Below are 17193 nucleotides of genomic sequence, written 5' to 3'. Positions count from 1 at the left end.
ACTACCATTTTTTCTGTTTTTTGAGATAGGCCTGTAGAGCTATAAACTTCCCTCTCAAGACTGCTTTCATTGTGTCCCAGAGGTTTTGGATTGTTGTGTTTTCATTGTCATTAGTGTCCAGGATGTTTTTAATTTCTTCTTTGATGTCATCGGTAACCCAATCAAATATTTAATAACATGCTATTCAGCTTTCCAAGTGTTTGAGTATTTTGGGTTGTTTTTATTGTAGTTTATTTCTAACATTATGCCATCGTGGTCTGCGAAGAAGCTTTTTATGATTTCAATCTTCTTGAATTTGTGGAGACTTTGCTTGTGACCCAATATGTGGTCTATTTTTGAATATGTCCCATGAGCACCTGAGAGGAATGTATATTCCGCAGCTGTGGGGTGAAGTGTTCTGAAGATGTCAATTAAGTCCATCTGATCTAGTGAGTCATTTAGGATTGCTGTTTCTTTGCTGAGTTTTTGTCTAGCGGATTTACCCAGTGATGTCAGTGGTGTATTAAAGTCCCCTACTATGATTGTATTGTTGTCGATCTCTCCCCTGATATCTTCCAGAAGTTTTCTTATGTATGTGGGTGCTCCTGCATTGGGTGCATATATGTTTACCAGGGTTATATCTTCTTGTTGTATTGATCCCTTTAGTATTATGAAGTGGCCTTCCTTATCTCTGGTTATGGCCTTCACTTTGCATCTCACTGACTTTGATTGGATCTCAGAGCCAATCACTCTGGCCAGGGGAGTGAGACATAACTGGTCATGTCCAAGGTAGCATTGGTGGATGGAAGGGGGGCAGAGGGTGGATCCCCAAATGCAAAACGGAAATCAGTGCCCACAGGGTTCACACGGAGGGCAATGTCCTTCACCAGAGATGAGTTTTTGTTGTGTGTGTGTATTTGTGTGTGTTTGTGTGTGTGTGTTTTGTTAATTTTCACCCAAGGATATTTTTTCCATTGATTTTTAGAGGGCATGGAAGGGAAGGGGGAGAGAAGGGAAACATCAATGTGAGAGAGACACATGGACTGGTTGCCTCCTGCCCATGGCTTGGTTGGTGCCGGGGATAGAACCTGCAACCCAGGTATGTGCCCTTGAGTGGGAATCCAACATGAGACCATTCGGTATATGGGGCTGACACTCTAACCACTGAGCAACACTGGGCTGGGGCCAAAGGATATTTTTTTTGTTTTTGTTTTTTAATTTCTTTATTGGTTAAGGTATTACAAATGTGTCCTCATCCCCCCATTAACCCCCAACCCCCCCCGCCCCACTCATGCTCTCATCTCCCTGTTGTCCGTGTCCATTGGTTTGGCTTATATGCATGCATATAAGTCCTTTGGTTGATCTCTTCCCCTTATCCCCACCCTTCCCTACTTTCCCTCTGGGGATTGATAGTCTGATTGCTGTTTCTCTGTCTTTGGATCTGTCCCTGTTCATCAGTCTATGTTGTTCTCTATATTCCACAAATGAGTGAGACCATGTGGTATTTATCTTTCTCTGACTGGCTTATTTCACTTAGCATAATGCTCTCCAGTTCCATCCATGCTGTTGCAAATGGCAAGAATTCCTTCTTTTTTACCTCAGCATAGTATTCCATTGTGTAGATGTACCACGGTTTTTTAATCCACTCATCTACTGATGGGCACTTAGGCTGTTTCCAAATCTTAGCTATGTTGAATTGTGCTGCTATGAACATAGGGGTGCATATATCCTTTCTGATTGGTGTTTCTGGCTTCTTGGGATATATTCCTAGAAGTGGGATCATGGGGTCAAATGGGAGTTCCATTTTTAGTTGTTGTTTTTTTAAATATATTTTATTGATTTTTTACAGAGAGGAAGGGATAGAGAGTTAGAAACATCGATGAGAGAGAAACATCGATCAGCTGCCTCCTGCACATCTCCTACTGGGGATGTGCCCGCAACCAAGGTACATGCCCTTGACCGGAATAGAACCTGGGACCTTTCAGTCCGCAGGCCGACGCTCTATCCACTGAGCCAAACCGGTTTCGGCCATTTTTAGTTTTTTGAGGAAACTCCATATTGTTCTCCACAGTGGCTGCACCAGTCTGCATTCCCACCAGCAGTGCAGAAGGGTTCCTTTTTCTCCACATCCTCTCCAACACTTGTTGTTTGTTGATTTGTTGATGATAGCCATTCTGACAGGTGTGAGATGATACCGCATTGTCGTTTTGATTTGCATCTCTCGTATAATTAGTGACTTTGAGCATGTTTTCATATGTCTTTCAGCCTTCTGTACGTCCTCTTTCGAAAAGTGTCTATTTAGGCCCGTTGCCCATTTTTTGATTGGATTGTTTATCTTCCTTTTGTTAAGTTGCATGAGTTCCCTGTAAATTTTGGAGATTAAACCCTTATCGGTGATATCATTGGCAAATATGTTCTCCCATGCAGTGGGCTTTCTTGTTGTTTTGTTGATGGTTTCCTTTGCTGTGCAAAAGCTTTTTATTTTGATGTAGTCCCATTTGTTTATTTTCTCTTTAGTTTCCATTGCCCTAGGAGCAGTATCAGAGAAGAAATTTCTTTGGCATATGTTTTCGATTTCACTGCCTGTGGATTCTTCTAGTATTTTTATGGTTTCCCATCTTACGTTTAAGTCCTTTATCCATTTTGAGTTTATTTTTGTGTATGGTGTGAGTTGGTGGTCTAGTTTCATCTTTTTGCATGTATCTGTCCAATTTTCCCAACACCATTTATTAAAGAGACTGTCTTGACTCCATTGTATGCTCTTGCCTCCTTTGTCGAATATTAATTGGGCATAGTGGTTTGGGTCGATTTCTGGGTTCTCTATTCTATTCCATTGATCTATATGTCTGTTCTTGTGCCAGTACCAAGCTGTTTTAAGAACAGTGGCTTTGTAATACAGCTTGATATCTGGTATTGAGATCCCACCTACTTTGTTCTTCTTTCTCAGGATTGCTGCAGCTATTCGAGGTCTTTTTTTATTCCAGATGAATTTTTGAAACGTTCGTTCTAGATCTGTGAAATATGCCGTTGGTAATTTAATGGGGATTGCATTGTATCTATAGGTTGCTTTGGGTAGTATGAACATTTTGATGATGTTGATTCTACCAATCCATGAACACGGTATGTTCTTCCATCTGTTTATGTCTTCCTCTATCTCTTTTTTCAGTGTCCTGTAGTTTTTTGCATATAAGTCTTTTACCTCCTTAGTTAAGTTTATTCCTAGGTATCTTAATTTTTTTGGTGCGATGGTAAATGGGATTGCTTTTTTAGTCTCCCTTTCTGTAAGTTCACTATTGGTGTAAAAAATGCCTTAGATTTCTTGGCATTAATTTTGTATCCTGCTACATTGCCGAATTCATTTATTAACTCTAATAATTTTTTGATGGAGTCTTTAGGGTTTTCTATGTACAGTATCATGTCATCTGCAAATAAGGACAGTTTTACTTCTTCTTTTCCAATTTGGATGCCTTTTACTTCTTGTCTGATCGCAATGGCTAGTACTTCCAGTACTATGTTGAACAGGAGTGGTGAGAGGGGGCATCCCTGTCTTCAAAGGACATGTTTTTATGTCTAGGTTTATTCTCTCGAATCTGATACCAGGTTTACAACCTGAAAACTGAGAAATTCGTTACATATCTTGGAGATACTGAGTTTAATTCTCTGTACCCTTTTACATTAAAAAATGTACAATTGGGAGCAGTTGTCTTGGTCAAAATAAGGAATATTGGATTTACTTCATGGCAAACCATAACCTTTCATCCCCTAAGAGTACTTCGCTTTTTATAATACCAGGGACAGGATAAGACTGAACAGGCTCTAATTGCTGCTGTAAAGTTTTTCAGGACGGCAGCGAACCTATTCTCTCTGATTCCCTTGGTTCTTTGAGTCACTTTGGAATTGGCTCTGTGGGATTTGGTGGCCCTTGGTTTCCTCCAAGTTGAGGAAGTAGAGCCAGGATTTTCAGAAGACAAGCGCTAATGAAAAGAATTGGACTGAATTTTAAAACCAGTGTTTTTAGACCAAGGAGAATTCTCCTATATCCTTATTGGAAGTCTTATCCAGTTTTTTTCTTCCTCCTCCTTGGAAAGGCTTTATCCAGTTCCTATTGCAGGAAGTTATGACAATAACCCCATGCAAAATGAGTTGGGATTCCTCTTTCACTGTATCCATCCCTTTCAACTGCAGATGGAGTAATGATGACAATGATGAGTATGTCTAAGGCAAAAGCTGTCATATAATAAGCACTTGATATCTTAAGAGTTTTACATGTATTATTATTATTTTTATTTTTTTTTATTTCAGAGAGAAAGGGAGAGGGAGATAGAAACATCAATAATGAAAGAGAATCATTGATTGGCTGCCTCCTGCATGCCCCCTACTAGGGCTAGAGCCCACAACCTGGGCATATGCCCTTGACTGGAATCGAACCTGGGACCCTTCAATCTGCAGGCTGATGCTCTATCCACTGAGCCAAATCAGCTAGGGCTGCATGTATTATTTTATTCAATCATTACAACAACCCTGTTAGGTTCACCCCATTATCACCCCTTATAGATGAGGCAGTGAGGCTTGGGGAGGCTAAATAGTTTTCCCAAGGTGACACAGTTATGAAGAGATGTAGCCAAGATAGAAAGGCATACCTACCTGCCTTCTGAACATACCTATCCCCTGAGCCTGTGCCTTTGCAGGTTCTATAAAACGCTACTTGATGGTGATCCTTTTGATTAGCAGCAGTTTCACTTGCCAAAGTCACATTAATATTATTCATCATGTCATTTGAGCTTAGTATGTTGAGACACAGGATTGTGTTGTTGGGAGCATCCAACATGTTAGCCCAGAGCCAACACTTTTTAAGTTTTCTGTAAATGCTAGTTTCTGTCCTGCACAGCCCGGTCTGCAGTTACTTTTTCAACCACATGGTGCCGAGATGAGTCCTGCATGGTCTCACTCAGGTTCTCCCAGGGCTTTGTGGTGCTTTTGCTGGTCTACATCCAACTGCAGTGCTGTCCTTGGGCGATGTGGGCACCAGCCACATGCTGAGCTTAAACTCACCGTCCTCCCAGGGGACCTTAGAGCCTCGTCCCAATTCCTAGTTCCTAGTAGGATGGGAATTGATCTCTCTGCCATTTGAGACAAATAGCTACGGCACAATTTTATAGTAGCTGGTGTGCTAAGGAGACACACAGAACCACTAAATGAATGAATGAGTGGATGAATTATACTTTACATGTAATAATCTTTTGCGAAGGCAGTAGACACAGTGGTAAAGAGCTTGAGCATTGCATTCCTGCTGACTTGGTTCAAATCTTGTCTTCACCACTATAGCATGAATAATTGGGGGCAAATATTTTAATTTCTGAGCCCCAGAACTCCTCCTTTGTAAACAGTAACCTTTTTGAGTTGGTTGTGATGCTTGACTAAGAAAATTTGCGTACGTGCTCACAAAGTTCTCAGTAAATGGTAACTATTATTAACTAGTTCCTTTGTGCTCTGGGCTTTACTTTTATTTAGTCAGTTCTGCTATGATGCTTGCTTTATAAATTTACACTTGTTCCAATGAGATTGCTATATTGGGAAATAATTTGAGCCTAACACAAATTTTACATTTGGGTATGCTGAACTTTGTCTAGGACAAACACTCTGTGAACTCCAGAAACTGCACTTAGCTGAACAAAGACACGCAGGAATACACAGAATGCACATACCTGTACCTCCACCATCCCCCTCCAGTCATCATGGATGTTATGAACCACACCATCCACGTGATGGATGCTACAGCTTTCTGTTCCATTTCAGATAACTTTTTTCCACCACGGCATAGAATAGCTTACACCAAACATGTCAAACTCATGGCCCGCAGGCTGCATGCCTCTTTTATTTGGCCTGTGTTAGCCTTTGAGTTTGACATGCGTGGCTTACAGGCTGCAACCCTCTCCATGCCCACTGCTACAAGAAAGTTCCAGGTCTTTTTCAAGGTGAACTGTCATATTTATTGTGGTATTTATTCCTCAAATGTTTCACATGTGTGAAAATGTGTTACCATTTTTATGACGTTCCTATCTTTTTGAAAAATGTGTCACTGATGAAGATTTTGAGTGTTGTGTTCCAACACCTTTTTTCCCCACATGTCCTGCGGTTTTTACTGCATAATTTTGCACAGCACGATGATTTTTAGGAACGCATGTGCTGTGCTATAGCAGGACTGATGGCACTGGCCATTCATCTGTGAAACACTGCCCCTATTTTCAAAGGGGGCTTGCAATTGTGTGGGGTGACTTGTGCCACTAAGGGATGACTCAGGTCACCGGTGCACAACACAAATGCTCCTATGGTTTAACTGCCTGTTGGAACCTTGTGTGGTTTCTCAGAGAAGCTGAATGAAAGCCATGGTTGGCATAGCCTGGTATGCACTGACCTTCCTTCACAGGAAATTGCTGTAAGTGAAGCTTGCCAGCACTTTCATTTCTCTCTTTTCATCTTCTTTTCATCTCTCGGGTGCTTGAATCTCTGAAGATGGGCATGTGATACCATCTTTCTGCTTGAATTGGCAGCTACTTCTGGTAGTAATGATGCCTCAAATTGGCAGTGTTTTAAATTTTTTCCAATGTACTTTTACAGTTAATTAGTCTACTTTGTCATCTTAACTATCTGGGGAGGTTGGTAAGATGCATGGGGATAGCACATAAATATGTATGACCAATTTCCATTTCATGCCATGGCAGATGTGAGTCAATCCTAAACGTCTTCGCTCACTGAGCTTGAATTCTTCTTGAGACAGTGCTCCACATGGCTCCTAGGACATAGAATTATTTGTCCTCTGAGATCTAAACTTTTGAGCTCCTTAGGGCAGAATGTGTCTCTAGTCTCTATCCCAGTAGCATGAACACACATTTAATGAAGGGACTGAATGACCGAGGACACAGACAAGGCAGGTGATGTGATGTTCGGATGGTGGAGATGTCTGTATTGTATGATACACGATAGGCAGTGGTATGTTAACAACGTGCTGCTGGCTGTAACAACAACAGGCAACCAATTCCCTATTCAGGAAGTCATCCCCAGGTCAGGGAGCCAACATTCTGATCAGAAGGCCCATTTGGCTCTCTTTATCTCCTTTCTCCATACCAGGGGCTCCGGGGATTTGCAGAGGGAATGCTAGAGATGGCTTTTCCTCGGTGAGATGAGTGGCTTGATGAGTGTTAGAAAGGGGCTCTCACTGGTGAAACTAGTACGGTCCATATATATAAATGGGCTGACATATTCTAGGGACAATTTACTTTCATATTAAGCCGGCTGTTTAAACCTACCTGGAGCCTCTTCATTTGGGGCTCAACCCTGAGGCATGACCTGAAATGAGACTGCACTCAGCCACCGTTGTACAGGTTTCTGCTTCTCTGAAGCTGATTCTATGGGAAACACAAACTTCACTCTAGACCCGTGGTCGGCAAACTGCGGCTCGCGAGCCACATGCGGCTCTTTGGCCCCTTGAGAGTGGCTCTTCCACAAAATACCACATGCGGGCACGCACGTACAGTGTGATTGAAACTTCGTGGCCCATGCGCAGAAGTCTGTTTTCGGCCTGGGCGAGTCTATTTTGAAGTACTGTTGATATTTGGCTCTGTTGACTAATGAGTTTGCCGACCACTGCTCTAGACAATTGGATCATCGTCTTTACTTGGAGTCAACCTGTCATGCAAGCTCTGGTCAGTCTTCCTGAGAAGTTATAGAGCTGGGATCTCACCCACTTTGCATCTGGCCAATGAATGCTTATTTATGTTTTCAGTAGGAAGGTCGTGGGGTAGGGCTAACCCCGACTCACCTGTAATCATTGACTATTATCTATTCCCCCAAAACTGATATTTCCATGATTAGCTTAGGTCAGTTTAGAAATCCAAAGTCAGAAAATTAGGTCGGATCTGGAACCACTACCCAAAGTCAGAAAATTAGGTCGGATCTGGAACCACTACCCACAGCAGTGCTTTCCCCCTAAAACGGCATGATCTTTCTCAGAGGACCACCTTTCAGAAATGCCATTTACATAAAAAATGCGGTATATTTGGATATGTATTTTATCCACTTTCTGGCAAATATCAATATAGTACTGCATCCTAAAAACAGTTGTGATTATGACAACTTTTAGACAAGTAGAAGTAAAGAGGTTTGAGGGGAGGGTTGCCTTCTTCCAATGTTCACTAATGGAGTGCTAGTGGGTTGATTTCTTTTCCTCTTTCATTTCTTCTTTCCCTCAGGGGAAGCAGCAGGCAGTCCCTATCCCCTCACACCTGGTAGCTAATAGGGCTCTATAATTTGTTGAGTAAATGAGCAATAAAAAAGATGGAAGTTCATGTTCTTTTTGTTGCTGTTGTTAATCCTCACCTGATTTTTTAGAGAGAGTGGAAGGGAGGGGGAGAGACAGAGAGAGAGAAACACTGATGTTGATAGATTGCTTCCTGCAAGCGCTCAGGGCCAGGGATGGAGCCTGCAACCAAGGTACGTGCCCTTAACTGGAATCGAACTCAGGACCTTTCAGTCTGTGGGCCAATGCTCTATCCAATGAGCCATACCAGCTAGGGTGGGCCTCATGTTCTTAAACACTGCTAAAAGCCTGCTCTCTAAGAAAATAATTAAGTCACAGGAATATAAAGCTCTTGAGAGCTGGAGTACTAGTCTGTAAAGTTAGGACAATAGGGGATAAAAGAGGAGGAGGAAGCATGAAGCACCTTACTATACTTGAACCAAGAAGATCTTCTGACCCTCCCACCCCCCCAGCTTCTCTAGCGAAGGGGTTGTCTCTCCCGCCAAGTCACACTAAATCCCTTCACCACGTTTCCATCTCTGCGTTTCTCACCATCTGAAGCTGTTGTGTTCATTTGTTCCTTCACTAGAATGTACTCCACGAGAGCAGGGACTTCGTAACGAAAGTGGTCAGTGTTGTATTCAGCACCTGGAACCGTGTCCGGCCCTTAAGAAACAGTTGTGAGATAAGTGAACACAAGGTGAAGATGAGTCAGAAGTGTGCATCCACAGGACTGGAGATCTGACCCCGATCCCATCTGCTGTGGTCTACAGTTTGTTCACTCTTCCTGTTGTTAATCATAGCAGAGTTACTTCTAGACTTGGACTTCTTTGAATGAAGCCTCTTCGTGAAATTGTGTACAATACCTTTGTGGATGTTTTCATTTCTCTCAAGCCACTATTTAGGGGTAGAATGTCTAGGTCATAGGATAAAGGGATGCCTACCTTTCTGAGCAAACTTGTTTGCAAAGTTGTTTCATTGTTTTGCAGAACCATCAGCAGTTCAGTTGTTCCGCATTGTTGCCAAAAGGGGGTGTTGTTAATTTTAAAAATTTTAGCCATTTTGGCTCTGGCTGGTGTGGTTCAGTTGGTTGGGCATCGTCCTGTGCATCAAAGGGTTCAATTCCTGGTCAGGACATATGCCCAGGTTGCAGGCTCAGTCCCCAGTAGGGGCCATTCAGGAGGCAGCCAATCAGTGTTACACTCTCAGGTTAATGTGTCTCTCCCTTCCTTTCTCTCTAAAAAATCAATAAACTATTGAAAAAAAATCATGCCAAATAACTGAATACCTTTCCTAGTGTTAAAAAAATTTTTTAAAAAACATTCTGGAATAGGTAGTGGTATCTCTTTGTGCTTTTAATTTGAATTTCTCTAATAACTAAGAGTATTGATTTATGTTCTCATTGGCCATTTGTGAGTTATGTGTTTAAAATATTTTGCTCATTTTTTATTGAATTGTTAATCTTATTATTGAATTTTATGTGTTCTCTGTATGTTTTGGATACAAATACGTTGATAGATATATATGTTGTGAATATTTCTCCCCAGTATGTAGTGTATCTTTTACTTTTCTTACTGATAACTTTTAAAGAGCAGATGTTTTTAATTTTTATGAACTTCATTTTATCAGTTTTTCCCATGATTCATACTTCTTTTATCCAATAAAGAAATCTTTACCTACCCTAAACTTGCAAAAATTGTTTCCTAACTGAAGTTTTATAGTTAGAGTTCTTACATTTATGTCTATGAGGCATTTTGAATTAATTTTTGTTGATGGTATGATGGTAGGGTTAGATGCTCGTTTTTAAAAATAAACATATGTAGTGATTTCAGCACCATTTGTTGGAAAGACCTTTACTAACTCATTCACTTTGAGTCTTTTGTTATAAATCAGTTTTCCAAATATATATATATATATATATATATATATATATATATATATATTCTATTTTCTCCTAATTCCATGGCTATACTTATGCCCTTATCACATTGTCTTGATTACTTTCACTAACCAGTAAGCCTTGAAATCAAAGTCGTTTTGGTTATTATTTTAAGTTTAGAAACAGCTTGTCAATTTCTAGAAAATGCATGCTGGGATTTAGATTGGGATTATGCTGAATTAATCTATTTGGGGGAGAAATGATACCTTAACAATATTAAAACTTTCAATCCTTGAACATGGCATATTCCTCCATTTAGTTAGGTATTTTCTAATTTTTGGTGAGCTATATTTTTTAGTTTGCACTATATTAGTTTTATTCATAAATGGTTTGCACTCTGTAAATGGGTGTTTCTTTTCTCTTTAAAAAATAACCTTTTTATTTAGAATGATTTTAGATCAACAGAAACATTGGAAGAATAGTAAAAAGAATTCCTGTGTATCCCTTGACCAGGTTTCCCATTTATTAACAATTTACATTACTATTATACCTTTGTCCTAATTAAGAAACAGACTTTGGCGCATCACTATTAACTAAACCTGAACTTTGTTCAGATGTCTCCATTTTTCCAATCATGTCCATTTTCAGTCCCAGGATCCCACACTGCATTTCGTCATCACGTCTCCCTGTCCCCTCTGGCCTATGGCAGGTTATCAGACTCCGCTCGATACTATGACCATGACAATTTCAGGAGTACTGGCCAGGCATTTTGTAGAATACCCCCCATTTGGTATTTGATGTTTTTCTCATGACTGAATTTGAATTTCAGGGAGAAAAAGCACAGGCATAAAGTGTCAGTCTCATTATACCTACAGCTCCCTTTTTGATTTTGTTAGTGTTTGAGCTAGAAGGAGGTTAGGCTGTAATTTCAAATATTTTTGTTTTATATTTGAATTCAACTCCAGCAGCACCCTTGAACCCTATTTTCTTGCCCCTCCTGTATGGATTATTGATGCTTTCTTGGCAAGATTGGAAGAGGGGTGTGAGAAGGAGCCATTTGGGTTCAGTCCTGCTGGTCCATGCTTTCATCTAAGTTTTGACTGATTTCTTCTTATTCACACAAATTACCTGGGTTTTTGGTTGAAGCCACTCCTGTCTATCTGTACCCAAACCGACACCGGGGCTCTTCTCACTGATGAAGGCCTCTTTTCTCTTTGTAATCCCATTATTCCAGTCTTCAACCTGCTCCGTACCAGCTCCTTAGAATAGTATGCATTTTAAATTTTGTCTGGTGTTTTCTTGTTATTAACACAAGAGAGATACTTCATTCTATCTTTCTACAGCCTAAACAGAATGAGTTACATACCTTTGGGCATTTTCTTTTCTTTTCTTTTTTTTTCTTTTCTTTTCTTTTCTTTTTTTCTTTTCTTTTTATAAATATATTTTTATTGATTTCAGAGAGGAAGGGAGAAGGAGAGAGAGATAGAAACATCAATGATGAGAGAGAATCATTGATTGGCTGCCTCCTGCATGCCTTCCCCCCCCCCCCATACACACACTGGGGATTGAGGCTGCAACCTGGGCATGTGCCCTGACGAAATCAAACTGTGACCTCCTGGTTCATAGGTCGATGCTCAACCACTGAGCTACGCCACCTGTGCTGGGCGTTTTCTTTTATTTATTTTTCCTATCATTTTACATTTGAGTATCTTTATTGTAAGTGGGATTTCACATTATAAGCAATTTGTTTTATTCTTTTTTAACCAATTCTTTTTTTTTACTAGAGTCTTCAACTTTTCTTCCTGATTTGTCTAAACTCTTGGTATATTAAGATCATTAGCACACTTTTATTATTATTGTTATTACTAGTAGCCCTGCGCACGGATCCATGTGCCAGTAGATCTCTGAGGGGCCTGGCCGCTCCGAAGCCCAGAGGCCCATCTGTGGCTGGGAAATGAAAACGACTTCCCTCCCTGTTCTCAGGAACTCTGATAAAGGGCTTCCTTCCTCTTTCTTGGTGGCTTTCACCCCTGCGCCTCTGCCACCAGCTCCTCCTGTCACACTATCCTCCACCCCCTCCACCCTCTGGCCACCTGGACTTGACCTTGCCTGGGAGTCGAGGGCCACTCGACTCTGCTCAGCTCGCTGGTTCCTTCTCTTCTTACGAAAGCATTCCGCGCCCCGGCCTGGCCAGAGGCCCATCCGTGGTCAGAAGTGGAACGCTTACCTTGTTGCTGTGGCGATGAAGCAAGCATTCCACCAGGCCACTCACGCTGCCCACTCTCAGCGGCCACCCCACCAGGACTGGGGGACTCCGGCAGGCTGCAAGGACTGGCGCCACCATCTTGTGGCTATGGGTGCTGCCATATTTGTGACAGAGTGATGGTTAATTTGCATATTACCCTTTTATTAGATAGGATTATTTAAAATAATTTTTATTGTTGAGAGCATTACTGATGTCTCCCTTTTGTTTGGGCATTTTCTTTACTTGTTTATCCCTCCCCCCTCCTTTTTTCCTTCCTTTGTTGAATTGCTTGATTTCTATTCTTTACAATTCTTCTTTTATCTCTGACTGGTTTGCAAGCTATATATTTCTCTTGTATTTTTTTAGAGTCCACAAAATATTTTTAACATGGTTGCTTAACTTAAAAGGGGGATAAATGTCATGGTTTCACTCTCATTACCCCATTTTAATTATATATTATTGTAATCTTATGTTTTTGTCTCACCCTTTTTATCCTAAAAATTAGTAATTATTATTTATACACCCAGTCCTTGCTTTAGATTTTCCCAATTTGCTCAGCATTGTTTCTTTCATCCCACTGTCTCGTAGGAGGTTCAGGTTCCTTCTCTCTGATCCAGCCTTTGATAGTTCTTTCAGCGAGGGACTTCAAGTGGTGGATTCTTGCCGACTGCATAAAACTGTATTTATTTTACCCTTTGCTCTGACTCTTGAATGGTAATTTAGCGAGGGGAAAATTCTAGGCTTACTATTTATTTTTGCTCACTATTTTTGGTATCTTATTCAATTTTCCTCTGACCCATACTGTTGTTTTTGAGAAGTTTCCTGCCAGTTAAAGTTCCATCTCGTGGTTCATAATATAGTCTTCTGCCTACCTACCTTTAAGATGTTCTCATCTTTGGTGTGAGATATCTAGTGTGAGATATCTATATGTGGATTAACTTAAATTTAAAATTTTAATGCTTGTATAATATTTTACTGTGCTACTGTCACATGCTTTATTAAATGGGCTCATGGCAGTACACCTTTAGGTTGTTCCTATTCTGCTATTAGATCAAAAGTATTCCAGTGACCATCCTGGTATAATATCCTAGTATTATTTTAGTCACCAAAGCTTTAGAGTGTATTTTAATATCCAGGAGTTTGATAAATCTCTGCTATAGCATTACTCTTTAAAAAAATTTTTTTTTGCAATTCTCACTGAGTATTCTTCAGACTAATTTTAGAACAATTTTGTCAAGTTCCAAAGTAATGTGATGGTGTTTATTTTATAAAGTAGTTTTAGAATAAATGTATAATATTATGTCTTTCTATCCAAGGGTCTCATTGATATATCTCTTCATTTATTTCTCTTTGTTTTGTACTCCAGTGTAATTATTTTTTGAACCAACCTTCAATGTATTGGCATTGTCAATCCATCAACAGACAGGTATCCAATTAAGTGAGATTGTTTTCATTCTGACTTAACATGTGCCTACATATATCCACCTTGACAATGTACCATTTCCAACTTTAGTCAGGGTATGTTATTCCTTCTTCACTTTCACAATTTTCATGCTGCTGCCAGACATCTTCTCAAGTTTGCTTTGAATTCTGTCTTCAGTGCATCCCTCACTGCTTTTGCACAGATCTGGGAGTATCAGGTGTGGCTGAGTCTAGCCTGTTGCCAGTAGGCCACCATGATGTCACAGGAGGGGGCTTGTCAGACCAAATTGCAAGGATCATCAATGTTGGCTTAGTGGGAGACCATATATGATATATGATTAATATATAATAGATAATGTATAATATATAATAAATATATATAATATATAATAAGTATATATATTTTTTAGGTAGGTCCTATGTCTTATTTTATTTGTAGGTATCTTGTGTTTTTAAGGTATTTTTGAATAATATAATTTTTCAGGTATTTAAGTCCCAAGGCATGGAATAGAATGACATATCTTAGAGAAGGAGGGTGAGGGGGGACAAGAAGAGAAAAACCAAAGAACTTATGTACTTATATGCATAGCCCAAGGACACAGACAGTAGTGTGGGAAGGCCTAGAGGGGGCTAGAGCCTGGGTGGAGGGGGGAAATGGGGGACATCTGTAATACTGTCAACAATAAAAATATATTTAAAAATGGAAATTGCATAAAATATTTTATTCTTGTACATTTATTCAATTCCCTTTTTCAGGTTTTAAAAACAACAACAAATAACTTGTAAAAAATAATTTATAATCTATGCTATGCTATTCCTTTCTAATACTTCTACTTTTTACAACATAAGGATAGTGTTATCACTACTATTATTTCCCATTCTTTACAATATAACCAACATCCTTTTAATTATAGCATTTCTTCAAAGGACATAGTGCTGCTGCTTGATACAAGACATTTAAAACACACATTTAAAAACTATCCTGGTTTCTTTAAGAGTCTTTCTAAAAAGTGAAACCAAAGAGACTGTAATTTTATTAAATGCTCTTCTAATTATAAAGTATACCAAATATACCAAATTTTGAAAAAATGTGTTAGCACAGTTTAAGAATAGTGACATGAACCCCAAATAACACACACACACACACACACACGCACACGCACGCACGCACGCACCTTCCACTACCTTCCAAGCTTTCTCTTACTACTTCCCTGATGCATCTCCTCCCTCCCTCTACCTTTGCTAACCAATATTCAGAATTTTGAATTTTGAATTTCCTTGCTTTTCTTTATTGCCCTGTCACTACTTACAGATCCCTGAACAACCAATTTATGAATTGGCCTGACTTCGAACTTGATGTAAATGGATTATGTTGCTCACATTCTTTTGTAACTTGCTTTGCCACTTCCTGTTTCTGAGATTCACCTGTGATAACACACCAGGCTCCAGTCTAGTCCTGGTAACTGTTATGCACTATCCACAGTAGAGATGTACCCCCAGGCATCTATCCTTTCTGCTGTGCATGGGCATTTGGATGGTGTCCAGAGTTTCACGTTTATGAATAATCTTGCCGTGTCATTTTTGTATATGTTCGCTGGCACACATTTTAAGAGTCTTCTGAGAGAGCATTTCTTGCAGGTGTTCCCAACCAGTGATTAGAATGGCTGGGTCTTGGCGCCTGAGCACGGTCACCTTCCCTGGGTAATGCCAAAGTGTTTTTTAAAGTTGCTGTTCCAATCCGTACTCCATTAGCAATGTAATAATCTCCATAACTCCACATTCTTGCCTACATCTAGTACTGTCACACTTTTTAATTATTCCCAGTTCAAAATTATATACTCAATATGATTTTAATTCACATTTATCTAATTGCTAATTGAGACTGGCCAATTTGTAAGATGTGTGTGCTCTGTCTCTTCCCGCCCTATTTATGATTTGTTTCTATTGAGATATTACTTTTTAGCACTAATTTATAGGAATCCTTTTTTCTTTATACTAATCCTCTGTTAATTATGGGTTGCCAAGATGTTCTTCCAGGTTGTTATTTTTCATGAAAAATTCTCAATTTAAAAATTTCAATCTTTTCTTAAATGGTTTCTCATTTGGTGCTTATTATGTCTTATTTAAAATTGCTTTTCTTAGTGAAGTAATAAATTCTTCTATATTGATTTCTAAAAATATTTATAGATGGAATTCTTTCAACTTTATAGCTAAGGATCTTATTTGTGGTAGTTTTATTATAGGTTCACTTCATTGGGTTGAATTTGATGGAAAACATTTTTTTTTCTTCTTGCATTTACTAGGATAAAAAATGTGGGGATTTTTTTCTAACTTGTTAATATGACAAATTGCAGTCATCTATTTTCTATATTAAATCAAAGTTACATTTCTGACCAAACCAGAATTGGTTAATGGCGTTTTGTTGTTTTTATCTATTTCTGAATTTGGCTTCCCAATATTTAATTTACATTTTAAATTTTATGCTCATGAGTAAAACTGGCCTGTTATACTATCCCTGTCTTGTTTGCAGTCAAGGTTAGGTTGGCCTAATAAAAATAATTTCTGGAACCAAATTGTGTAAACTTCAAGTTATCTGTTCTATCTGTTTGGTAGAACATGCCTATAAAGTTATCCAGGTCCAGTGTTTTCTTTTGTAACATTTGGTATAATTTTAAAAATGGTTATAGGAATATTCCTATGTTCTTTTCTAAGTCAATTTTGATAGATTGTGCTTTTCTAGAAAATTATCCATTCTATTGAAATGTATAAGTTTATTGGTATACAGTGGTCCATGATAACCTATTAATTATTGATCTCTGCAGCATCTGTAATAATGTATTTTTTCACTCCTAATATTGTTTATTTGCATATTGTCTGTTTTTATTGATTAATATTGACAATCAATTTTTATTTATTAGTATTTTAAAAGACCCAACTTTTGAGTTTGTTGATCTTCACTCTTGTGTATTCACTTTATATTTTATTAATTTTTGCTTTTATCTTTATTTTGTTTTTCTTTTATTTTGCTTTTCTTTTATTTTCTAAGTTTTTTATCCTGGTCTTTTCCTTCCTAAATCTGTCCATTAAATGCTTGGTTCATTAATTTGGAGACTTTCTTACTTTCTAATGGCGCATTGGAAATAAAATGCCCTGTAATACAAAGTTAGATACTTCCCACATGTTAGTGTTTTCTGGTTTTCATTATTATTTCTTGACACATTAGTTGTTTGTTGTTGTTTTTCTAATTTCCAAGTATATATAGTTTTTCCATTTATCCTCTCTTCCCCCATACATTTTCTCACTTAAGTGAATATTGGTCAGAGGATGTAGTGCAGCTGACATCAAGTTTCTGAATTCTCCAAGGCCAGATTT

General features: G+C 38.9%; 1 pseudogene; it reads right to left on the bottom strand.

The window, feature by feature from the left end:
- Positions 1–13922: 13922 nt before the first annotated feature.
- LOC102434506 lies at positions 13923–14077 on the bottom strand (annotated as a pseudogene).
- Between the last annotated feature and the right edge of the window lie 3116 nt (positions 14078–17193).

This window comes from Myotis lucifugus, unplaced genomic scaffold, assembly GCF_000147115.1.
Source record: "Myotis lucifugus unplaced genomic scaffold, Myoluc2.0 scaffold_83, whole genome shotgun sequence".
Taxonomy (NCBI): domain Eukaryota; kingdom Metazoa; phylum Chordata; class Mammalia; order Chiroptera; family Vespertilionidae; genus Myotis; species Myotis lucifugus.
This window is presented reverse-complemented; position numbering and strand designations above follow the sequence as displayed.